At 36.9% G+C, this 24,408-nt stretch overlaps 1 non-coding gene across 1 annotated transcript; it reads right to left on the bottom strand.

Annotated features, from left to right (window-relative positions):
• Window positions 1-17,424: 17,424 nt before the first annotated feature.
• On the bottom strand, window positions 17,425-17,496 carry TRNAR-CCG (transfer RNA arginine (anticodon CCG)). The gene has a single exon. It is a non-coding gene; the product is annotated as a tRNA-Arg (tRNA).
• Between the last annotated feature and the right edge of the window lie 6,912 nt (window positions 17,497-24,408).

Genomic DNA, 24,408 nt, shown 5'->3' with positions numbered 1-24,408 from the left:
AAAAAAGAAAAACTAAAACATCATATCTTACCTATTATACATTCCAACGCCACATAATTGTATATAGGGGTTGCATGTTTCTCAGGCGTTTGTTTCATGGCCAAATTATAATGAAAAACGAAGGATAACCATTTCTCCAGTCTAATTTGAACCTTTATTGTTTGGAGTGTTTTGCCCAATGAACACCATATATCACTGACATTATAATTGATTGTATGTGTAATGTATTAGCTTATTTTAAAATAAATAAAACGATAATCATGCCTGTTGTTCTGTATGGTTGCGAAACATGGTCGCTTACTCGGAAGGAAGAACATAGATTGAAAGTATTTGAAAACAAGATCCTGAGACGAATATTCGGACCCAAGAGAATCGTGAATGACGGAAACTTCATAACGAGAAACTACATAATTTATACGGTTTACCCAACATTATTAGGGTCATCAAATCTAGGAGGCTCAGGTGGGCAGCTCATGTTGCCAGGACGGAAGAAAGAAGGAACGCTTTCAAAATCTTAACTGGAAGACCAGCCGGAAAACGACCATTAGGAAGACGGCGCAGATTGGAGGACGATATTAAAATGGATCTCGAAGAAATAGGAATACAAAGTAAAAACTGGATCCAATTGGTTAAGGATAGAAGTCAGTGGAGAGCTCTTGTGAACGCGGCATTGAACCTCCGAGTTCCATAGGCCATAGAGTTTATGTATTTGCTTACTACATACTGCATACAAGAAGAAAGAAAACACTGATCATATATGAATTAAAAACTCCAACCGGAAATAGGTTCAAATCTTGCAAACGGTGCGAGATAAAGAAAAAGTAATCGAAAAATATATTCCCTTTACGGTATCTCTTTCTGATATTTATCAAGACGCCTTTCACTTGTGTCTGCAAAGGGACATGGACAGATGTGAGGAACAACAAGGAGATTCATGCTCATATGTGAATGATACGCTGTGTGGAGAGCGCAGGTTCAGCTAGTTTTCTTATGAAAGATATTCAGAGCCAATATCGAAGCCAGGAAGGGGCAGGAGCGAAGATTAAGAGATCATATAATATTACAACCATTAACGTTAGCAACAGGGTTAGAACATTAAAATAATGAAATTTCAACTTTTTACAGTATTAATTATTAAGAGAATATAATTTCAGCATGGGACGAGTGAATTTTTTCCCAATTAATATTTAAAAAAATGACCCACTAAAATTTGCTGGGGGTGAATAAATTGAAATAATGGCAGAATTTTGCAAAATGATTACAATAATTCGTATGTAATCAATTCATATGTAATTACTGGGTAAAATAGTGTGACACCTCCATAAGATGACAAACTTTCTTATTCTTCCATGCCATAAATATGTGTGGTGTGGTGTTATGAGAGATAACCCTTCCTTTTAGAGACACCTCTCATTTACGGACAAATAAGGGTGTTCCACCGATGTCCGTTTTGAGAGGTTTCACTGTATTAATTAGTTTAATAATAATACATGTTCAAATGTGTGAACTTCCTTTATTGGACCTATCACTGTGAAGTGATGATATTATTATTATTATTATTATTATTATTATTATTATTATTATTATTATTATTATTATTAGTAGTAGTAGTAGTAGTAGTAGTAGTAGTATTGCAATAGTTGCACAACAACATATACTGTTTTCTTTGAGCTTGTTTAAAAATGTATATCACTATTCTGAGAGCATCCCCCCTTTTATTTTGAACACCCCCCAAGTAAAAATTTCTGGCGTACTTACTGCCTAAGTAGCAATTTGTACCAACTACAGATCACCAGTGGAATATTTTACCGCCAGAAACCCGACTGTTCCCCTCTCGCCGACCCCGTTAAAGTCCGTCCTTGATCCAACTCTGGCCCTATTTTACAGGATGTTTTAAAATAACACCGACAACGTTTGGGAGGTGGCCAAATTAAAAATTATAGACCAACCTACGGTCAAAAGTGCACTGTTTTGAAGTTACAAGTTGCCGAAAACGTGAAAAAATTAAATTTAAAGGTCAATTCCTTCACTGTTATGGCAACGATTGGAGTCGGGCCAAGACATTACTTAGAAACAAGCACGCGTTCTATCCAAATATCCATTTTTCAGAATCTCCCGGAATTTGCACAAGAATTGGAGAAGCAGCTGAACAGTACTCAGAAGGTTTGAAGTACCTTCCAACTGCCTCTGTAAAAACTATTGCGCAAGGACCGGGGAATTCTGAAACATAGATGTTTAGATAGAACGTATATTATTTCCTAAATGATGTATTGACCTAACTCCGATCAGTCTCATACCAGTGTAGCAATGGACCTTTAAAGTTCATTTTATCACGTTTTCAGCAGCCTGTAACTCCGAAACTATGCACTTTTGACCATAGGTTGATCAATACTTTTTGTATTATTTTCGTGTTAGGAATCACCTCTCAAACGTTGCCGGTGTTGTTTTAAAACGCCCTGTATAACAAAGTTACTCCTTACCAATACATTTGGTGAAATCTAAAAATTAGTTTATTTCTTCATGATCTTTCGCAAAAATTTTAGAGTGGGAGAAATATGCATGTCATTCCGCACGCAAATTTGTACATTGGTAGGAGTAACATATAAGTTAAATATAAAGTGACAACAGTTAGGCTTAAAAGTGCAAAATATCTATTTGTAAGTATCAACAACTAGTCATTTTCAGGTTCTCATTAAAAGATAAATAAAAAAAAACGTTCTGATTTTACTACGTCTAATTAGACTTCCTTTCAGGAAAGATTTATTTGTTCATTAAATAAAGAAACTCATAAAATTTAATGATACAATGTGTGAAATACATGATTTTTTAAACTTCCTCCGGGCCCATAACTGGGTAGTTTACCCTAGCCATTTAAATACAGTGCGTCTCAAAACTTCCTTGACATAGGGTAACTCTGTTATTATCAGAGGTACAACAAAATGTAAGAGAGGAACCCGTCTCGAAATATGATGTTTTCAATCTAAAGTGAAGGATTATTTTAAATCGGACTAGCCGTTTGGGCTGTAGTCTTTATGTGCATAATGTTAAATGAAAATGCAACGTTTCCATTAATAGAGGGACTGGAGGAGGGAAGGGCGGGTCAGGAGGAGAATAAATTTTGTAACAGTATGGTGAATGAGAGCTGTGTTTTCAATGGAGGTTGTCCATCGACATGTTAGCGTAAAGGACAGTAACTTCATTCACTTATGTTGTAGATCCCGATAAATGGTAACGTTGAACTTTCATTATTGGACGCATACAGAGTGTACAGCCCAAACAGTAGTCCGATTTAAAAGATGCCTTCACTTTTGGATTGAAAACATCATATGAAGGGTAAGGGAAAAAAGAAGGAATGTCAGAAAACTGAATTTTCCAGAAAACGGCGTTTTAATATTGGAAACCGCGTAGAAAGAATAGGGTTAGATAAATCTTCTGCCCCTTTTTACACGGACATATCTACATCTACGTAGTGATGAGCAAATGCAAGACCAAGACCAAGACCAGGGTGGTCTTGGTCTTGGTCTTGGTCTTGCACACCCAGTCTTGGTCTTGTACTTGCACTGGAACACTTGGTCTTGGTCTTGGTCTTACACATCTAGTCTTGGTCTTGGTCTTGCACACCTAGTCTTGGTCTTGGTCTTCGTCTTGCTTGCAAGAGTTTTGCAAGTCTTGCATTAAGAAATCTTATGCTTTTCATAAGAAAATTTTACTCTGCATATAAGGGATAATAAATTCTACAATGCGCCAATAGTAATGGAAGTAAAATGTAAGTTTCTAAATGAAATAGAGTATAGTTTACCTTCGTTTCAGTAAGATGAGAGTGTACAACATAAGAAATGACCTTCATTTCTTCTTCAATGGGTGCCACGCCTCATTACTTATAAGATAAATCACAACATTTCGTAATCTTTTTATATTTTTTAACAGATCCAATACTCCACTCGTTCCCAAACTGGGGAGGCTACCCCTGAGACGCACAGAAAATAAGGACGGCACAAATTACTAAACTACCATGAATTGCAAAATTAGTTTTACACTCTAAAGGCATCAGATTTTTTTCTTTTCAACTTAATATTTGTATTGAACAAACTTCGAATTAAATATTGAGATTTTGTTTTACTGATTTCAATATGTACTCTATGGAGCAGAAACATGAACATTACGCAAAATCAATGAAAAAAATAGAGACTTTCGAAACGTGGGTATGGAAAAAAAAGGAGATAATTAGCTAGGTTGAAAAGAAAACGATTGAGAAGGTGTTAGAAGTATTAGCAGTAGGGGAGAAAAGAAGAATTTTAGATGTAATTAAGAGAGGAAGAGGAAGTGGTTGGGACATTGGTTGAGGAGAAACTATATCATGTGGGACGTGCTAGAGGGTATGGTGGAAAGAAAGAGGAGGAGGCGAAGGAGACTGTAGTTGAAGGAAGGAATTAAAACAGGGAATTGATACGTCAAGACGAAGAGACTAGCTGAGAACCACCATACATCGAAGCTTTTCAGTTGCAGCAAGTGATTTGCCAATAATGGCAGAATAGATGATGATGATGATGATGATGACACGTTTAGCAATATTGTCCAAAAAAGAAAGAAAAATTAAAATAATAATGATTATAATCAAACCTCTTGATATTTAAGAATAGTTTGAGGGAAAATTGGAAACGACTCAACAGTCTATGTGCTGTGTGTCTTGCGGTCACATACTGTAAGTTTTTGTCAATGTCATGAAAATGTTATTCCGATATTAATTATAAGAGTACGACGGATGCTTGAGCCTCGGGGCCATGTAGTCGGAACCTATGGTATACTGAATTACCGATGTTCAATACTATATTTCTCTTCAGTTTTTGAAGAACACCAATATTATGTTTTGAAATGAAATTAAATATCGAGTTTAACGTCCCACGATTATGTACCGAAGCTAAGAGAGACGATGATGATTAGAGTTGAGTTGAGTTGATTTTAGTTTAGCGTCCCTTTCAGCAGCGAGGCTATATGAGACGTGGACCTACTGATTAACGTGGAATCCGAACCACATGAGCTCCCGCCGGGAATCGAACCCGGGTCTCCCATGCCAAAGGCGCAGACGCTAACCGCTTAGCCACGGAGGAGCTCTCGGTGATGATTAGAAATGAATGAAATGGTGTAATGAAGAAAGTACGAGGAAAATTGGAAAACCCGAGAAAAACCCACGCACGCGGTGTTTGTCCAACAAAAAAAAATCACACATGGAGCAAGATGACATTTGTGTGTGGCTTGAAAACGTGTAATAACTACAGAAAACGCGAACCGATTTAGGAAACGACATACTGTTGCTACATGCCACAAGGGCAGATCGACTCACACGGATTGCATAAACTGCTGGGAACACATTCACCCCAATGGCATTTTTAATGAAGCCAAGAAGTTCAAGTGAAAGATGTAATTATTTTACCCCTTCCTTTTTACATTCTATAAAAAAATTCAAGTAGTATCGGTACTTGTGCAAAACTCTTGCGCAAGAGTCTTGGTCTTGGTCTTGGTCTTGCACCCTTTGGTCTTGGTCTTGGTCTTGCATCGGGATTCCTGGTCTTGGTCTGGTCTTGGTCTTGCATGCAAGACTCTTGCGCTCGACACATCTACGCATGCATGGTACCAAATAGTACCAAGAATCACCAACAGATAGGACAAAGCACCCGATAATGCACATACATTGACATTCCTTGTTTGTTCCCCTTACCCTTCATACTTGGTGACGGTTTCTCCTCTTGAATTTTGTTTTAAAACTGATAATATTTACCGTATGTCAGGGGACTTCTGGGATACTCTGTATATATACAATATATATAATATATATACAATGTGTATGTGTGTGAGTGTGTGTGTGTTAACTTTTTCTTCGAGACGAAACATAGTTCTTGCAATAGATAAGGATATTTTTCGAGACGAGAAACCACCTTCACAACATATTTCCGAGACGAGACAATATAATCTTGTCTCGTGTCCTTACCTACTTCACTGTTAAATTATCATCAAACATAACTATCACTATGCGAAAATTAGCGTTGAATAAAACCTGAAATTAGTAATGTTACCTTGTTTCGGAGAATTTAACCAATATCACTTTGTCTCACCATATATATATATATATATATATATTACCTAAACAAGATATAAATTCAAGCCAGTAACTAGGAAATCAGCCATGTTCTACCTTTGTAAATTGATAATATCACAGTTATTGAAAAATAACATAAGGAAAAATACAAAATATTTTTTCTTTTGGTATAAAATTTCACTTACATATTGTTCTCTGTTCAAGATATAGTTTGTTGTGAGTTTCGTTTTGTTAAAATCAGAGTTTTGTTTGCAAAATTAAAGTCACAAATGACCATTTTGTGTAGAGCTTTTTACACAATTGTTAAATTTTATATTTTTGGAATTTCCTGTTTCTTTATTGTTATATCGTGTCTACATGCTTGAAATAGAAAAGTTGTGTATAGCTTATTTAACTTTTTCTCTCTCTTGAATTTTCTACATTTAAGGTACAAATACATGCACACTTACTGGTTCCTACCTAAATATATAATTGACAATTTTGTTCCACGAAATCGATTACATTTTCAGAACGTTATTACCAACATTATTATTATTATTTTACTAAAACACATTTGTCTTGAAAGTTATTAATTACGTTGTGTGTAAAGCAGGACTGTTCTGTGACAGCAGAGGGACGCTAGAAAGAGCAAAGCCAACGACAATACCATCAAACCCGCTATGGTATGTTCCAAAATCTCTCAAGGATATCAATCAAGGTTTGCAGGTGTTTGTTGTTTGTAATGGTTGTATGTAGCTATATATTTTATGGATTTATTAGGATGCCACGTGACTTTGTAACTACCTGTAGAACCACTACTCTTTTTTAGATTTTTACTTTGGAGTCTTTAGTCGCTACTGTCTTTTATTAAATTAGTGCGTTATCTTGCTTTTTAAGAATGTCCAAAATATCACGAGAACTAAATTATTAAAGTAACATTTCAAAATACAACAAGAACAACAACTCCTTTCCTGTTTCTTATTCCTTCTTGAACATTTTTGTACCTGAGGGAAGGAACGCACTTGACTTCTACTAGTGCATTCTCTTCAACTACATACCCTGCAAATATGAAGATAATACCAATTATATTATTAATTATAATTATCCTGGCCTACTCTAGTTTGAAATGAGTGTGAGGATTGTAGCTAAAGAGAGAAGACCAGACCAAACTTAGAGAAATGTCTGAAATTTCTCTTATGAACATGCCCCTAAAAGTTACGCAATATTGTGTGCAACGAAAACTAAAACTAATTCAAGTTGTGATCAATGAGGTTGGTGCTCAATTTAGAGAAAAGCTTTGCGTTGTCTTTTAGATCAATTTATTGGACATAGAGTTCAGTGTTCTTAGATTGGATGTGTTTAAAATATCTGAAAGATTATCTAGGACAAAAAAAGGAAATCTGACCAAAAGAACGTCATACCTTGAGTACTACTGGATCCATGTTGCCAAGAGTCCTTCTCTGCAGCTCTGTTTCGGATGTTATAAAATGTCCTTGGAAGAATCAAACTTGGTCATCGTAAAACACTTGATAGCAAGAATCGTTCGTAAAATTTCCAAACACTTTTAGACTTAAGTGAATTATTCTGTCTCGTTACTCAGTGCGTAGTATTGTTTTGAATAGTGACATGTGTGTCTGCTTACGATTTACGGCTCACCGCGTTTACTAGTTCGACGCGATTCTCTCTACAGTCCGCGCTTTCTCGGTTCCCGATCCTTTACTAATTCTTGTATTTCCAAGGAAACAATTTTATGTAACCAAAAACATGAGATTGCAGATTTCAGAGATGCTTCAAAACAACAATGGCTGCAGCCAGCACGTGGAAACTCTTGAGAAAACTCAGCTGAGAAAGAACATTCCGCTGACCAAAAATCCTTAAAATCTCAAGACGCAATCTTCCGGATAATTTAAATTTTGTCAATCTAAGAAATTTCTGGAAGAGATGAATACAAAGATTCTTACAGTGTTACAAACATTTCCGTATACAATTCTGAAAATAAAATGTTGATTTAATAGTGATTATTTAACAGTTATATAATGACCTCATTATGTAAATTCTCTTTAACGTAATATCACTAAGTTACAGTATTTGCTTTTCGAAACAAAGATAACAATTCATGAATAATGTTAATAATTTTCATAACTCTATTTCCTTCTTTCTTTTTCAAGTAACGTGATTTAATAATCACAAGTGATTATGCAAATAAAATTAAGTTAAATTTATTTCAATAATATAATGTATCGTGGCGTTACCAAGAACTGGACCCAAGTACCATAGCATCCAATAACATCCCCCGGCGATTAAACTTCGACACATTCGTGCTGTCGAAAAGAAAGAAAATGTAATTGACATGAAAATAAAACATGAATATATATAGTCTTGATATGATGTAAATAGATAAAATATTAAATGTAAAAATTCATGTTAACGTTTCAGTATCACTGTTAATGTTTCACTGTTATGTTCAGATACTAAGGTAATAATAATAATAATAATAATAATAATAATAATAATAATAATAATAATAATAATAATAATAATAATAATAATAATAACAATAATAATAATAATACCAAAGTAATTAGATTCTTTAAAGTAAAAGCACTGTCCTTTTTATATACATATATTGTGTAGATATTGTCTTTTGCTTTATGTAGTACTAAAATTGTAATATCAGTTTCCGATCACAAAGACGTATTGAGATAAAGTTTGTATAGAAAGTTATTCCAGTACATGCTGCCATCTGGCGACATAAAAGCAAAACATTAAAACAACACCAGATTGAACGACAGACGACTTCTAACAAGGAACCCTAGGTATCTATCAGAGCCCGATTTTCACGAAACTTTGTATATAGAGAGAGTACCTAGGGAAACTCGCACAGCCAAAATTGTAGCTGCAGAGTCCAAGACGTTGGGACACTAGAGCCCGAAAAAAATCAAAAGTGGAACCTCAGTACATTACCCAGACAGCACAATGCACGTACAGTATCCGTATAGTACATGTACAATTGCACGGATGCAACATGTGCATCATCTGTATACATGCACGCCTGTACATGTGATGCACATATACATGCCAGGTTCTATTCAACATCTTCACGTGCACAGAACATGTGCAATGCACACGTACACGTCCTGCACAAGTGATTTACACCTACCGCGCAGGTGATTTACAAGTAGCACATATTCAATTTACATGTAGTTCACAGGTGATTTACATATAGGACAGCGGTGATTTACACGTAGCACACAGGTGATTTACACGCAGTAACCAGGTGATTTACATGTAGGACAGAGATGATTTACACGTTAACACACAGGTGATTTACACGCAGTAACCAGGTGATTTACATGTAGGACAGAGGTGATTTACACGTAGCACATAGGTGATTTACACGCAGTACCCAGATGATTTACATGTAGGACAGAGATGATTTACACGTAACACACAGGTGATTTACATGTAGGACAGAGGTGATTTACACGCAGTACCCAGATGATTTACATGTACGATAGAGGTGATTTGAAGCAGTACCCAGATGATTTACATGTAGTGCACAGGTAATTTCCTCGTAGTACAGAGGTGATGCAACGAAAAAAGGACTTTATATATTTGGTGTCTCACGCAGTAACACCATCTATAACTGCAAAGACATCACCTTCAAAGTATATAACAAGTAACTAATAATTGTCAGTGAGAATTTAGGTTTGGAGTTTATTATTTGCAACGAGCAAAGCTTTAGGTAGTATCTTTGACATGTTTGCCAAGTAACAAATAACGCAACATATTCTGCTGTAATTGGTCACGAAAATAATTTTGTAAACCTATGAACTGCCTGACTGTAGTTACATCAGTACAATGCTGCCACCTGTTTATCTTGTATCCTAGCTCAGTGGACGTTATGGAGTTTTTACAATCATTCAACTGTTATTCGTCGAAAAGTCTCTATAACACCGCCTGGAGGAAAAACGACACCTACTAAAAATGGAGGTTACTTTCTGTTGATGAGAACGAGAGTAAAAGAATGAAAGTAAAAGTATACACTTACACGGTATTATGGACGTCTCATACACACGTGCAGTAGCCGTGCAAATACCCATGTGCACACAACGGTTTAAGCACCGGTAATTTAAATGTGCTTCATCCACGCAAATGCACATGTGCACATGCACGGCTCACGCATGGGTTATGTACATGCACTGCATCCACGCAAAAGCACATGTATACATAACGGCTACAGCACGGGTTATATAAATGTGTGCTTTATCCATGCAAATGCACATGTGCACATAACGGCTTAAGCACGGGTTACGTACGTGCGCTGCATCCATGCAAATGCACATGCGTATATAACGGCTTAAGCACGGGTTATATAAATATGTGCTTCATCCATGCAAATGCATATGTGCACATAACGGCTTAAGCACGTGTTACGTACGTGCGATGCATCCATGCAAATGCACATGTGTACATAACGGCTTAAGCACGGGTTATATAAATGTGTGCTTCATCCATGCAAATGCACATGTGTACATAACGGCTTAAGCACGGGTTACGTACGTGCGCTGCATCCACACAAATGCACATGTGTATATAACGGCTACAGCACGGGTTATATAAATGTGTACTTCATCCACACAAATGCACATGTGCACATAGCGGCTTTAAGCACGGGTTCTGTACTTGTGCTTCATCCACGCAAATGCACGTGTGCACATACACGGGTTGTGTATGTGTGCTTCATCCACGCAAATTCACGTGTACGGCTTATGCACGGGTTATGTATGTGTTCATCATCCACACAAATACACATGTGCAAATGTACGGCTTATGCATGGATAGTGCACATGTGTCGTACACGTAAGTGTTGTCTGGGAGATTATTAGTGCATATAAATTTGGCGGGAATCAATGCAATGAAAAATTCCCCATACATTTCTTATGCGAATTTCGTGACATGTAATTGGCCATAACTAAACTAATAGTCCAACATTATTGCAACTGTTAGTTTTTTCAAGCACTACCGAATGCCACTCATTTCTTAGTTAGTACTTGAAGTGGGACAACTAACTTCAATCTAACGTTCAAACCTATTTTATTTGTAGCACCTATACTAATAAAACATTAACTTCAAATGTTGGTGCACTACGAAGCACTTACGAATCACTAACAATTGCACTATTAGAGGTAATTAAAGCTTTCGAATGTGATAGGAATTGGAACAATAAAATATCCCCATGTATTTCATATGGGAGATTCATGACATATAACTCACCACCTCCAGATAAGCAATAAAGGAAACATTAGTGCGGTTTTAGAAGTTTGTGTAATAGCATTGATTTTGTAAACTATGCCAAAAATTAGTGCTGAATTAGTGCTGACGATAACGTAGGTTCACGCTAGCCCCACCCACTTCTTTTTAGTTTTTTGACGTTTGTGTAACAGCACTAATTTTGAAATGTATGCCAAAAAGTAGTGCTAAATTAGTGCTGACGATGCCGCATAGAAAGAAAATTAGTGCTATGTATAGTGTGATAAAAATGAGGATCGATTGTTTTCTTTGATGATGCCGCCATATTAGATTTTCTAATATATTTGGCCTACTGATAGTGGCACTAATTTTCTTTTTATGCGGTATCGACAGCACTAATTTACCAGTAACATTGTGCATAGGTTTCATCTCACTCGGTTGAGTGGGTGGGGCTAGCGTGAACCTACCCCACCCAGAATTTTTTTTTAAGTCTGTGTAAAAGCACAATTTTTTTTAACATTACAGGTCGTCGGCACTAATTCGGCCCTAACGTTTGTCATATGTTTCAAAATTAGTGCCGCTGTGGGTGGGGCCAGGTTAACGTGAAGACAGCCCCACCCACTTTTAATAATGGAACAGTAATTTTTTAAACTATGCCAAAATTTAGTGCTAAATTAGTGCTGACGATACTGCATAGAAAGAAGATTCGTGCTATATATCTTATCATAAATATGAGGGATCTTTGGTTTTCTATGATGATGCCGCCATTGAACATTTTCGAATATATTTTGGCCTTCTGATAATAGCACTAATTTTCTTTTTATGTGGTATCGACAGCACTAATTTAACACTAACCTTGGGTATAGGTTTCATCTCGATCGGTTGAGTGGGTGGGGCTAGCGTGAACCTAGCCTGACCCAGAATGTTTTTTTTTTTTGAAGTCTGTGTAACGGCACAAATTTTTTAACATTACAGGTCGTCAGCAGTAATTGGGCACTAATTTTTGGCATATGTTTTAAAATTAGTGCCGATGTGGGTGGGGCCAGGTTCACGGACATGGAACATTCGCTATTTACAAATACATTGAAACCAACGTCATTCTATAATCTCGATATGAAAGATTAAAACTTCGTATGTCAAGCGAAGATAATAGGATAATGCATTTAACAATATGAGCTAAAAATATTAGCTCATCCAGGAAAAAATGGCGAAATTTAATGAGTTACTTTGCAGCAATAATGGTACAAGGGTGATTAGGCGACACATCGTTTGATTTGGCAACCCAAGTACTTTGTTGAGCACAAAAACAAATTAAGTGCACGAGAATTTACACTGTAACAAAAGTAACGTAATCGTTTGCATGTTAGTATATTTCTATGCAAGCACCATTTGATTTTTTTCTCGTGTTGTTTTACTAAATAGATTGTGTTAAAAATCGATAATGTGTATTGTCAGCAGTTTAGCCGTGTTCAAAAAAGAAAAAAAAAGAAAAAAACTCAGCACTTCTTAATCGCAAACGGGTCGTCCTGTTACAGGACAACGCTAAGCTCCACGTGGCTAGGATAACCCGGAACACCATTCTACGCCTTGGATGTTAAACACTATTGCTTCTCCCACACTCCCCGGACATTGTACTTTCTGATTATCACCTTTTCTATTCCTTGGACAATCACCTTAGACAACGCCAGTTCAAATCTCTAGTAGAGGTGCAAAATGCACTGGATACCTTCTTCGCTTCAAGGCTCACCAAGTTCTACCGCGATGGAATCCATGGTTTTCCAGAACGGTATCAGAAGGTCATAGATGCTGATGTGGAATATTTTAAATCCTCCAGGTTCGTCTTAGGTGACATATCGATGTTCGAAGGTGGTGGCCGAAAAAAGCTTCACAATTTTCTTGGTTACCTTTTACATTGACAATGATTGGACAAAAGATAGACCATGTTTGGTAATCGTGATTTCGTTTATAAGCATTTTAAACAGTCAGTGGCGTAAGCGTAAATTGGTCAAGAGGAGCGGGGTTTAAGCTACCAACTTCATATAATTTCAGTTGTTTCTATTCATAAATCTACACATTAAATGCTTATTTTTACAGGTAGGTTGATACCTCTCACACTTACGCCACTGTAATTATTAAACAACCAAGTAAAGCATCCAGTGTAGAGTATGTTCCCATTTAGCAAACATCAAAAAAATTACATTGCTCTACACAGTGAATATATAGCCTTTAAAAGTATTTTGTTTAAGAATTGAATACAATTTGTTGTACTCCTGTCAGTATGATTTTGTCAGTATGAATACCTATATATTTTACTTTAAAATTGCAAAATAATTTGAGATAAACTTGCATCTCAGCGTGAATTGTACTGTACATGGCCATATATATTTCATTTCAAGTTATCTGCACTCAGTATAACAAAGATAACAGCACAGTATGTAGGATAGTTTAGTAGAAAAAATGTTTCTGATCAAAAATGTTTCTGATATATATTGACAACCCGCTCAATTCGTGCCTAGAATTGGGGATGCAAAAGTTGAATTGAGCAGATCACCTTCCACTCACCATCTAGAATGAGTGGGCAAGTTACTGTTTCGTATGCGAGAGGTTTAGCATAAAGCACATTTCTATTGGGGATTAGATTAGAATGACAACTCATGAATTCAACTATTGACTAACAGTTATATTTCTCATATAAAAGTGTGTTGCTAGTGTAAACGTTGTGGATTAACGGATATTTAGAAACTTTGCCAGTCGAGCAGAGCATACCACGCATTGAGCATTTGAACTCTGAATCTGAAGTCACACATACCTCCAATGATGTCTTCGAATGTTGATCCCTGATGATGCTCTCCGGGTTGGTTGGTTGATGTCGATATCGCCTGGTTGATATCGATACGGACAGCCGTCTCTGGTCAATAACAGGTCCACATCGGTAATGGTGTCTCGATCCGATGTTTTGGTATCCAATTGTTAGTTAACGGTTGATCGGCGCATTGAGACTGTAAACTGGAGTCTCAAAGTTGTGTTCCAACGACTCGGTACAACCCGAAGAATAGCTTTGGTACTACTACGTCCAAAGGCTCGGAACTTTCTTCCCTCAAGGCTCGGTCCTCCTTCCTCTCACGACTCGGTACTTGTTCTCTCACACAAGACTCTGTACTTCTCTCTCGAGACCTGCTGTCCCCTGGTTTTGTTTCCGTCTTGGCTCCCGGAATTCGGTGGCGTTGTCTGACGTCAGGCACGTGTGTCCTCCTTTCTTTCAGAAAACAAAAGTTCTTCCTTGTTTCGAGAACAAAAACTGCAACACTCGGCATGCTCTGATTTCCCGATTCTAGGCAATTTCCACATATCCGTGAATGTGTTTTGTGTTCACAAATATGTTACAATGCAACTCGTAATTTTACAGAATGTTATAGCCAACGCATTTCATGAATTTCTTTCCTGCATTCGCAGACTACCAATTATTTCTTTTGTTTACTTTCGTTTGCTGACGGCAAAAATAATATAATTTTACAAACTTGCATCGACCTACATTACAACAGTTATTCTCCTTCACCAAAGAATTTTAACATTTTACAAAGAGCCAATATCCTCAAACATAAATAAAATTAATGATTAAATTATACATTTTGGTAATTAAAATACTGGCTCTGCCACAATATATATATAATTTGCTTGAATTTGCATTATTAAGATCCTACCACCATGTAGTATTGATTAAGACGTTAATTTTAGATTGGTATTCGATTAGTGTCCAAAAATGATCAGAAATGCTGCATTTTATATATGTGTTGAAGAAATAAAATTTGATTTAAATCATAGGTTTAAGAAGAAAAATCATTATTTTAAATCACTTTTCAAATTTCAGATTATTGTAATGTCTGATCTACCGCCATGAGAAATGAGGAATTAACATCCGCATGTTTCACATCGAACACAGACATCTTTGTCTGGTTTCATCCTCTTAATGAAAGGGTGCTTACTTTCATGTATTAGTTTTTAACTCACATGCTCGTTCGAACACTGTCGGTAAAATCATAGTGAGGAAAATCTAAATTACCATGTCTTGGTAGCCTGTATTCGGGTATATTAAAGATCTGTAGGCTGAAAGTGGGATATTTGTACGTCGAACCAACCCTTTCTTGGACAGCGTTACATTGGTCTGAAATACAAGAATGTTTCGCATAAAGCGGGACGTATGGTCACTTTAACTCCGGCCTCCCTAGTATGGAAGCGCCATTTTTGTACTAATCAAGTGTTTCTGTCTGATGTTTTTCGTCATACTGTAGCATTTCTTTTTACAGGGTGGTTGTAAATTCAGTACCTGTTTTAATTTAGATTATCCTAGAAATTCGCATCAGCTCTTTCTGGCGTGTAATACTTTTTTACTAATGTGAGGTTTACCATTTATGATTTCAGAAGTTGATCCAGTGAAGACTACGAAATGGCTGGTGCATACAGCGTAGAAGACGGAACTAATATTGCCGCCAAGTATAAAGTTTGGAAGTCGTGGAGGCAAGAGCGAGGTAGGAGTACAACGCTTAACCCTATTTGATCCAAATGTAACGGTGGAAAAATGCAATCAAGACGAAAGGTAACTGTCCGGTGTGGAATGACTACCAGGTTTTTTGGTCCGTACATCCTACGCAACACCATAAATAGTGAACTATACTTGGAGAATCATCGAACGTACATATACCTTGTGATTCAGAAACGGGAAAATGACAGTAACTGCTGTTCATGCAAGATGGAACTCCGCTCCACTACGCAATTCCGGCGAGAACAGAAGCTAATGATAATTTCCCTGGATTTTTCGCCGGGGACTGACAGAATGGCCTGCACGCACTTCGATCTAAATCCATGCGATTTCTTCCTTTGGGGTTGGGGTAAGGAACAAGTGTACAAGTTAAAACCAAAAGATATTAACAGTCTTGGACAAAATACCCATGAAGCGTTTCCAAATGTTCTAGTTGAGGTGCTAAAACGAGCAGTCGATTCCCAGACAACACGTACGTGTACGACACATGTGCCCTATCCATGCATAAGCCGTACATGTACACATGTGCATTTGTGTGGATGATGAACACATACATAACCCGTGCATAAGCCGTACACGTGAATTTACGTGGATGAAGCACACATACATAATTCGTGTATGTGCACATGTGCATTTGCGTGGGTTATGCACACATATATAACCAGTGACTAAGTCGTGCATGTGTACATGTGCATTTGCACGGATAAAGCACACATTTATATAACCCGTGCCTAAGCCTTTACGTGCACATGTGCATTTGCGTGGATGAAGCACACGTACAGAACTCGTGCTTAAGCCGTTATGTGCACATGTGCATTTGCATGGATGAAGTACATATTTATATAACCCGTGCTTAAGCCGTTATGTACGCATGTGCATTTGCATGGATGCAGCGCACGTACGTAACCCGTGCTTAAGCCGTTATGTGCACATGTGCATTTGCATGGATGAAGCACACATTTATATAACCCGTGCTTAAGCCGTTATGTACACATGTGCATTTGAATGGATGCAGCGCAAGTACATAACCCATGCTTGAGCCGTGCATGTGTACATGTGCATTTGCGAAGATGAAGCACGTTTAATTTACCGGTGCTTAAACTGTTGTGTGCACATGTGCATTTGGACGGCTACTGCACGTGTGTATGAGACGTTCATAATACCGTGCGAGATTATACTTTTACTTTCATTCTTTTACTCTCATTCTCATCAACAATATAAAGTAACCTCCAATTTTGGTACGTGTCGTTTTTCCTCCAGGCGGTGTTATAGAAACTTTTCGACGAATGACGGCTGAATGATTGTAGAAACTCCATAACGTCCGCTGAGCTAGGATACAAGATCAACAGGTGACAGCACTGCACTATTGTAACTACTGTCAGACAAAATGAAGAAATGAAATGAAATCTTTAAGTTTAACGTCCCACGGTTATGCCGGTTAGGCTAAAGGAGACGGTGATAATGAGAGATGAGTGAAATGGTGGAATGAAGAAAGTGGGTGGAAACGGGAGAACCCCGAGAAAACCCACGAGCACGGTGTTTGTCCACCACAAAGTCCACACGGCGCGAGCTGGGATCGAACCAGGGACCCCACGCACCGGAGGTGAACGCTCTACCACTGAGCCACCACGCCCCCTACTGTCAGACAGTTCATAGGTTTAAAAAAAATATATATTTTCGTGACCGATTACAGCAGAATATGTTGCGTTATTTGTTACTTGGCAAACATGTCAAAGATCTACTTAAAGCTTTGCTCGTTGCAAATAATAAACTCCGAAAGTAAAATTCTCACTGACAATTATTAGTTACTTGTGATATACTTTGAAGGTGGTGTCTGTGGTGTTATCGATGGTGTTACTGCGTAAGCCACCAAATATATAAATTCGGTTTTTCGTCGCATCTCGAATATGTTTTTACATCACTTCTGCACTACGAGGAAATCACCTGTGTCCTACATGTAAGTCATCTGGGTACTAAGTGCAAATCATCTCTCTCCTACATGTAAATCACCTGGGTACTGCGTGTCAATTACCTGTGTGCTACGTGTAAATCACCTCTGTCGTACATGTAAATCATCTGGGTACTGCGTGTAAATCACCTATGTGCTACGTGTAAATCACCTCTGTCCTACATGTAAATCATCTGCGTACTGCGTATGAATCATCTCTGCCCTACATGTAAATCAACTGTGTGCTATGTGTAAATCACCGCTGTCCTAAATGTAAATCACCGGTGCACTACATGTAAATCGAATACGTGCTACTTGTAAATCACCTGCGCAGTAGGTGTAAATCACTTGTGCAGGACGTGTAAGTGTGCATTCCACAGGTCCTGTGCACGTGAAGATGTTGAATAGGACTTGTGATGTGTATGTGCATCACATGTACAGGCGTGCATTTATACAGATGATGCACATGTTGCATCCGTGCAATTGTACATGTACTATATGGGTACTGTATGTGCATTGTGCTTTCTGAGTTCTGTTCCTAAAACATTCCAGAAGTGCGTGGAAAATGCGGATACATATGTTCAAATATAACTTAATAACCAAATGGTACATTCTAATAATGTATTCAATGGAAATAAAATTGCGATAGGTTGTTTAAGTTTTGAAATATTCATTGTTACAAATAGGTACTGACTTTACAACCATCCTGTATATATAGTTCAAGTTTCATCAACCTATGTCACTTGGGAGTGATAAAGCATGCGAAACTTACTTCGTACTTAAATTACGCGCACTGGTGTATTAAGTTTATTTCCTTCATGCTTACAGTTGAATATGTTGTGTTTCCGCGAAAATTGATCATTATTACTAAAATATTAATGATTACTAACAAATATATATATAAGTCAACACAGGTATTTTTAGCCAACGTTGAACCTGAAGCTGCTGTCTATGTACTAGAAAAAGAGGACACTTCCATATTAAAAAAAAAAAAAACGGACCATACTTTGGGGCCCAAGAAAGGAGGCATGTCCAGTTAAAAGAAGATACTTGATAACCATGTCTGTAGCCGAAGGAAGACTTCTATTGGCAATGTATATTTTGATCAGCAGATGTCTCTGGAAGTATGGTACAGCAGCGCCTCTAGCGTATCTTTGTTAAATTTCTTGTAGTTATTACTCAAAAACGAGGAAGTTGGTGTTTCATTCCGGTAGGCGGTAAAAATGATGTTTTTGTCGTTGTGCAACACGGAGAACTAACATGTCTAAATAAAAAAATGAAATGAAATGAAAATGAAATGAAATGAAATTTTTGAGTTTTACGTCCCACGGTTATGCCGGTTAGGCTAAAGGAGACGGTGAAGATGAGAGATGAATGAAATGGTGGAATGAAGAAAGTGGGAGGAAACGGGAGAACCCCGAGAAAACCCACGCACACGGTGTTTGTCCACCACAAAGTTCACTTGGCGGGAGCAGGGTTTGAACCCGAGACCCCAAGCACCAGAGGGCTAAATAAAAAATGTCAAATACAAAATTTGAGATATATTTTATAGTTACTCAACTGCATATCATACCAGAATCCCCGTTCTTCGTTGGTGTAGAATAAGGTTTGCGGAAACTATTTGAATCCTGAATGTAACATTTTTTGTTTCAATTTTTTATCAATGTAAAATTGATTTCGCTGAAAACACGCCTTCTAAATTGCTCCTAAATAGCTTTTCACTATGTCAAGACCAATTCAAGTGGATTTCTCGCATCTTGAAACTGAATTATTTCATATCCATAGAAATTGTTAAGCAAATTTTCAGTCAACTTCCATTTTCTCGGGCCTTTGCGGCTAAGTAGTCCTCGTACGCGACTTTGGCATGGGATACCTGGATTTGATTCCTGGTGTGAGCCCATGTGGTTGGGATTCCACATTAATCGGTAGGTCCTGTCTCATATAGCCTCGCTGCTGAAAGCGAAGTTAAACTCAAAGCCAACTCAACAAACTCCATTTTCCCGGAATATATATATTTTAAAAGCGATTATTTTGTCAAGGTTGTGTTGTAATACTGCTTTCGTACACCCACAATCGGAAGATTTTATCCGTTTATGGAAACTCTTACCCAAAATTTATATCCATCAAACTGTTTTTTTTTTTTTTTTTAGAAAAAATCAACCTTAAGTTTTTTCTCAGTGTTTGACGATTAGCTGAATTGTCCTTGTGTATGACATATTCGTATTAAACACATTAAAATATATAGCATACAAATTTCATGGATGTATACTGAACGTTTCAAAAGGAATTCGTAATAATAATGTAAAACTTTCGATGAACCCACGTAGACCTACACCTCAGAGAATTATTCAAAGCTCCATCTTAGAATCTTTAGACAAAAAAATCTTAGAATTCCTAGACCAAAGAAAAAAATGTATAACCATTTATTGCCCTTGTACATCTTGAATATTCGAAATTCCTATCTTACCCATATTTTAGAGTCTGAAAAATACACTTTTAGAAATGTCCAATTACCTTCACCCAATTATTTAGTAGAGCTGGTGAACAGTGGAAAATGTCCAAGTCCACTTCTCCCCTTTTGGTTCAAATTTTGTTTAAAAAGTCCATCCTATTCTCAATTTAAGATTCAATGAGCGAATTTGTACAAAATTACAAGTTCTACACCCAAGGGTTCCAAACATCTGGTAGAAGTTGAAGGAAAGATTTGACGTCTTCTTTCCTGGTAGAAGTGTCTTTGCGGAATACTCATTAGTCAGTGCAAGGTTTAAGAAGAACATTGTGCAAAACTTAAAGTTCTTGTGCCCGAAACTTTTGAGAGTCTTATAAAAGCTGAATAGTATATTGAAGGCTCTCTTTTGAATTGTGTCAGTGGTATTCCGTAAACCTTCCTTACTTCCTAACTCTAAGGTACATGGAAAATATTTATATACAAAATGTTTAGGTTTTACGCTTCATAGTTTCTGAGATTTACATAACGACAAAATATATTCAAGATTTCCTTCACCCATAAGGCCTCATTAAAGAAAACACTGCCCATAGTATAAGAAAAATTAAATACTTGAAAACTCATCCGGATCGTAATAATTATGAATGAGTTAACATATCTAATAATACTTTCGACAAAGTAGATACTTTTAAATATCTAGGATATCAAATATCTATTTGAAACAGACTAAAAATATATTCAAGAAGAAATTAAATGTTGACTAAAATGAGGGAATTCCTGTTATTATTAAGGGCAAAATATTTTATCGTCGAAAATTCTGTCGAGGAATTTGAAGCATAAAATATATATACAAGGATAGTCGTGCCTGTTTATGTTTCGAAACATGGTCGCTTACTCTGAGGGAAGAACGTGGACTGAAAGTATTTGAGAACAAGATCCTGAGACGAATATTCGGACCCAAGAAGAACGGGAATGGGGAATGGTGAAAATAATCATAACAAAGTACTGCATAATTTATAATGTTTACCAAACATTTTTAGGGTCATCAAGTCTAGGAGGATCAGGTGGGCAGGTCATGTAGCCGGAATGGAAGACATTTGGAACGCTTTCAAATTTTTAACTGTAAATCCATTCGGAAAATGACCATTAGGAAGACCTAGGCGCAGATAAGAGGACAATATTATAATGGATCCTGCAGAAATAGGAATACAAAGTAGAAACTGGGTTCAGTTAGCTAAGAACAGAAGTGGAGAGCTTTTGTGAACGCGAAATTGAATATCTTGGTTCTATAGGCCATATAGTTAGTTAGAATAAGGAAAACATTTACACAAAATATCAATTTATATTGTTAATAGTTTCGCAGATTTGGCGAACGGCAAAAATCATTCAAGCCCCCTTATTCCACTTTATTGTTCGCATTTCAAAAAAGTCTTGTCTTTTCTACAGTATAAACTTCAAGAACATTTTACAATACTTTAAGGTTGTACACCTAATAGTTTTAGAGATACGGCGAACGGAAAAAAAAAATATTCAAGCACTGTTGTTCCCCCGTTTGGGATTTCATTTCAGAAAAGTTAGTCTTATCTACAGCTTTAAATGCAATAAGTACACTTGCACAGAACTTCAAGATTGTAAGGCTAATAGTTTTGGAGAACTAGTTATCGGAAAGGAAATCAAGTCCCGCTATCACTTGATGCGGGCCATATTTCAGAAAAGCTGGTCTTATCTACAGGTTGAAATTCAAGAATAACATTTGCACAAAATTTCAACTCTTCACGTTTAATAGTTTCGGAGAACTGGGGAACGGCAAAACTAATCATTCAAGTCCCGTTATTCCTCCTTAGCAGGGTAGGACTAGCTAGGTTGGCAAATCGAAGATTACCGAGAGCTCTTAGTTACGAATGCTCAAATGGGATCCTCCCGGACTAAGATACACAATAATAATAATAATAATAATAATAATAATAATAATAATAATAATAATAATAATAATAATAATAATAATAATAATAATAATAATAATAATAATAATAATAATAATAATAATAATAATAATAATAATAATAATAATAATAATAATAATAATAATAATAATAATAATAATAATCTTACAGACTACTGAATTTCTAAAACGTGATACTTCTATTGAATATGTAATTCTAAATTATTTAGATAAAAGTTGAAGAAACTTAATATTCACTAGCAATTAGAGAAATTCAAGATGAGCATTTACCAATGAAGCTGATGCTGTCAGGAGGGCAAAATTTCTTCTGCTTTTGATACCGATAGTAATAATGGAGGTCATTGCAAAGAAAATAGTAATACCTAAAAATGAGAAACAAAAATGTAAGCCCAAACGTTGATAATCCAATTACAGTGAAGCAGCATCCCATAGAAGTTAGCGAATTAGATGTAACAGCGAATAACTTGCGTTTTAGTCCAGGTAAGCTTTATTATAATGGTGAACAAATCCGTAGAAACTGGTTGTTATACTCAGTGCAAATGACAGAATATTTTGATCTAGTTGTATGGCATTTGGCAGTAAAGAGACCAGGAACTTCTTGTTTATTACTGAGAATGATGTGTCTACTAACCATATTTATAAAATAGTAGAATAACAAGAAACCTATATACGAGGTTTCATCTTCCTAAGTTGAAATGAAGGAGAAATATTAAATTTTCGGCTAATTGTTTGCCCCTCTTAAGACAAGTATTTTAACAAAAGTAACATGATAAAAACCTAAGACAGGCAAGGGTCAAATCAGGTTTCAAGAGTCAGCAAATCAGTCAGTTGGTCTAGGAGGAATTGGAGAACAAACATCGTTATGTTCATTTTTATGTATATATGTAGATATAGATATAAAGTAACCATTATAATTAGAATAACAGAAACATCTGATGTTTGTAGCACTAGTAATCGTGAAATGCTAATACTGATGATGTATATACAAAGTATGGCTGTTTTTAGTGATGTGATGTATTAACTTAATTGATGGTCTGTACTACGACAGGTAGGACGGAGGCATTTGTTGAAGCAAGGAGACTGTGGTGGTGCAAAATGGAAAACCTCTGAACTTCAAAGTGTCCGAATTAAGGGTGCGAGATTAGTTGATGCAAATATATCTAAGGTGGTCAATGTGTTAAGTGCGTTGCAAGAAACAGTGTTCTTGGTAATGGCAGGTTACAAACCTCATGGGAAACAACATTGCACAAAAGTAATAGCTGTGGTAAGAGAAGATTTAGAGACAGAGATCTACAAGCTCTGGAGATCACTGTTGCTAATAAACGTAGAGCAAATGCGAAAAACGTGACTGCGGAACTGAATCAATACCTCAAATAGCCTGTTGCGACAATCACAAATCGATGCAAGTTACATAACTTAAACATCCGCTGTCAGTTGCAATTTCCAAATTACTCGCCCCCTCCAACAAAGGTTTAGCGTAAATGAATGTAATGGTGGCACATGCAGGGCGAACGTTCACTCAAAGAAACTGTGGTGGCTCCCCCAACAAACCCATGGCCCGAACTGTATCCTCCAAATATGGCGGCGGGTCTGTGAGGCTTAGAGTTACAATTTCCTGGTATTTAGTGAGTCCTGTGATTACTTGGATTGAATTAGATTTGAGTTTAGCATTTCGTTCAGCAGCGAGGCTGTTGAAATGTGGTCGTATAGCTGAACGTGCGACCCAAATTACATGAAGTTTTGCTAATAAACAAACTCGGATCTCCCACGTCAAAGGCGCATACGTTATCTAAATAACCACGAGGGAGTTATCTTGTTACTACGATCACGAGACGCATTACTGTCAGTGATCACATGGAGATTTAAATGACTACTCGCATCGTATGCTCAACATGTTGTTTCAGGCCAATGATACGGTTTCAAGATGATGATTCTCACTGCTAGACAGATCTATTGAGGAGTAGTTTGATGAGCATCGACATGAAATACAATACCTTCCCTGGCCAAACCAATCCGGAGACCTCAACATTATTAAACATCTATGATCTGTTCTGGAACTCAAACTCCGGAGCAAACATCATTGTCCACCCTCGCTTGAGGAACAGAGTGGTGCTGCAATGCATGAGAAATTGTTCAATATTTGCCTGGAAACCATTCATGGCTTGTACGTTTGTCTTCCACGACGAAC

The sequence above is a fragment of the Thermobia domestica genome, chromosome 17, assembly GCF_964235325.1.
Source record: "Thermobia domestica chromosome 17, izTheDome1.hap1.1, whole genome shotgun sequence".
NCBI classification, from domain to species: domain Eukaryota; kingdom Metazoa; phylum Arthropoda; class Insecta; order Zygentoma; family Lepismatidae; genus Thermobia; species Thermobia domestica.
Note: the sequence above shows the minus strand (reverse complement) of the source record. Positions and strands in the feature narration are given on the sequence as shown.